Here is a 3,573-nt window from a genome sequence, read left to right on the forward strand (position 1 = left end):
TTTTCTGTGAACGTTTGGGCAGGCATTGTTGGTGATGTCTTGATTGGGCCCCATGTTCTTCCACCTACGCTCAATGGAGCACGTTATCATGATTTCATATGGGATACTCTACCTGTGCTGCTAGAACATGTGCCTTTTTCTCAACAACAGATTCGGTGACCGTTGGATTGGTAGAGGCGGACCAGTTCCACGGCCTCCACGCTCTCCTGACCTCAACCCCCTTGACTTTCATTTATGGGGGCATTTGAAAGCTCTTGTCTACGCAACTCCGGTACCAAATGTAGAGACTCTTCGTGCTCGTTTTGTGGACGGCTGTGATACAATACGCCATTCTCCAGGGCTGCATCAGCGCATCAGGGATTCCATGCGACGGAGGGTGGATGCATGTACCCTCGCTAACGGACATTTTGAACATTTCCTGTAACAAAGTGTTTGAAGTCACGCTGGTACGTTCTGTTGCTGTGTGTTTCCATTCCATGATTAATGTGATTTGACGAGAAGTAATAAAATGAGCCCTAGCATGGAAAGTAAGCGTTTCCTTACACATGTCCACATAACATATTTTCTTTCTTTGTGTGTGAGGAATGTTTCCTGAAAGTTTGGCCGTACCTTTTTGTAACACCCTGTATAAGACAACAAGGGTCTGGCGCAGGTCTTAGATCGGTTACTGCTGCTACAATGGCAGGTTATCAAGATTTAAGTGAGTTTGAACGTGGTGTTATAGTCGGCGCACTAGCGATGGAACACAACGTCTCCGTGGTAGCGACGAAGTGGGGATATTTCCGTACGTCCATTTCACGAGTGTACTGTCAATATCAGGAATCCGATACAACATCAAATCTCCGACATAGCTGCGGCCGGAAAAACATCCGCTACGAACGGGACCTACGACGACTGAAGAGAATCGTTCAGTGTGACGGAAGTGTAACCCCACATACAAATTGCTGCAGATTTCGGTGCTGGGCCATCAACAAATATCAGTGTGCGAACCATTCAACAAAACATCATCGACATGGGCTTACGGAGCCGAAGACTCACTCCCCTCTGTACCCTTGATAACAGCACGACACAAAGTCTTACGCCACACCTGGGCCCGTCAACACCGACATTGGACTTTTGATGACGAAAAATGTTGCCTTGTCCGACGAATCTCGTTTCAAACTGTATCGAGCGGATGGACTTGTACGTGTATGGAGACAACCTCAGGAATGTCGGCAGGGGACTGTTCAAAATTGTGGAGGCTCTGTAATGTTGTGGGGCGTGTGCAGTTTGAGTGGTACTGGACCCCTGATACGTCTAGATACGACTCTGACAGGTGACACATACGTAAGCATCCTGTAGGAACACCTGCATCCATTCATGTCTACTGTGCATTCCGACGAACTTGGGAAATTCCAGCAGGACAGTGCGACACCCCAAGGGTCCAGAATTGCTACAGAGCGGCTCTAGGGACTCTCTTCTCAGTTTAAATACTTCCGCTGACCGCTAAGCTCCCCAGACATGAACATAATTGAGAATTTCTGGGCTGCCTTGCAACGTGCTGTTCAGAAGAGATCTCCACCCCCCTCGTATTCTTACGGATTTATGGACAGACCTGCAGGATTCATGGTGTCATTTCCCTCCAGGGCTATTTCAGACATTAGTCTTGTCCATGGCACATCGTGTTGCGGCACTTCTGCGTGCTTGCGGGGGCCCTGCACGATGTTAGGGAGGTGTACCAGTTGCTTTTGCTCTTCAGTATATTTGTTTGCAAGTCAACATCTTCCTCACAATGTAAAAGTTTTGCTAACATTAACCAACTGTTACACATCTGGGCTGGCAGTTCTTAAGCAGAAATTTCTCCCCACTCATCACTAAGTTTGGTGTTTTAGCCAATACGCACTTCTCGAAAACTGGTAGCCTGGCTTCCACTTCTCTGCTATTTGTTTAGGTTAGCCAGTGAGGATATCTCTTGCAACTTTTTTGGCCAGGAGTCATCCATATCACACGAAATGGAAATAGAGTGTGGTCCCAGTACGTTACAAAGAGTAGAGAATTCCTGTTCACAAAGCACGCCAACCAGTTATCACGGCGTAGCAAGATGTTTATTTATCACTGACTGTCCCTGACATAGCATTCCCAGAAGCAGTGTTCTCAATGAACAAAAAGTTACTTTGACGTGTATTTGCCTCAGGTTCCCCCGCTTGCGGAAACAGTGACTCGCTCCCAAGTGCAGGTATGCATCACACCATGTTAACTGTTCCTGTGAATGCAGCCCTGCAACCGCGCCGCAGAGAGTGCAAAACATCAAGCCGTTACCAGCCCTGACAACAGCAGGTTTGGCGCCCAGTAACTGCATCTAGTAATCTCTGGGGATCGCACTTTCATATGAAAAGGGTGGCCTGCAGGGCTCGTGCCTAACGTTAGGTCAGTGCCCTGGCCCGTCTGGCTTGGTTCATCGTGTACCCAACTGTCCTAGAGAGAAAATTATGTACAAAACCTCCACCACTAAAGAGAAGAAATTAATATAGGGGCAAACAGGTTATTCCTGGCAATCACTGATGAAGTTCGTTAACTATTGGACTAAGTGATGGAATAAAGTTTGTGTAGTAATGATTATAAATACAATTACGATTAGTACGTAAAATGTAACAGTTCGGTAATAAGCTGCTGTGAGTCAGTTTCTTAGTCATTCCTGCCATGCCATGTTCTTTCCATCTTGTGTTCCATCACGTTCGTTTTTCTCTTGCTCCCTGACCCCTTCTCTCATGTCTATTGCTGCCAATATACTCACATTAAATCTACTTGCCTTTAATTTGGCGTGCTGAATGTGAGAATGTTAGATGATGGCGTGTTTATTCCTGTGCTCTGTGTACCAGACAAATAAGAGCACTTGCCCGTAGAGGCAAAGGTCCCGAATCTGAGCGTCGGTCAGGCACACAATATTAATCTGACAGGAAGTTTCCTTTCAACGCACACGCAGCTGCAGAGTGCAAATTTCATTCAGGAAACACCCCCACTATGTGGCTAATCAATGTCTTCACTATATCCTTCCTTCCAGGATTACTAGTCTTGCAAGATTAGCAGGAGAGCTTCTGTGAAGTTTGGGAGGTGGGAGACGAGGTACTGGCGAAAGCAGAGCTGTGAGGATGTGTCGTAAATTGCTTGGGTAGTTCAGTGGTATAGCACTTTCCTGCAAACGGCAAAGGTCCCGAGTTCGAGTTTCGGTCCGACACACTGTTTTAATCTGACGGGAAGTTTCAGATCAGCGCACACTCTTGATGCAGAGTAAAAATTTCATTGTGAAAGAAATTATCAGCAAAAATGGTTAAAGCCCAGTGTGTAACCCCACTGGCACACCCAGCAGAAAGGTAATCACATTTCAGATCACTTTATATGCAATCATAATGCATCTGATGATGGCAACATTCTGAGGAAACACGTTTAGTAATAAATATTAGTAAGATGCGACTGAAGTCATGGAAATTCATAAAAGACCTAGAGTACCGAAGCTTGGCACACAAAAAAAGATGTTACGTAGTGCGAATAAATAGGCGAAAAGCCCCATTATTGTATGTTTACACGATTGCTAAA

The sequence above is a fragment of the Schistocerca nitens genome, chromosome 4 (assembly GCF_023898315.1).
Source record: "Schistocerca nitens isolate TAMUIC-IGC-003100 chromosome 4, iqSchNite1.1, whole genome shotgun sequence".
NCBI lineage: Eukaryota > Metazoa > Arthropoda > Insecta > Orthoptera > Acrididae > Schistocerca > Schistocerca nitens.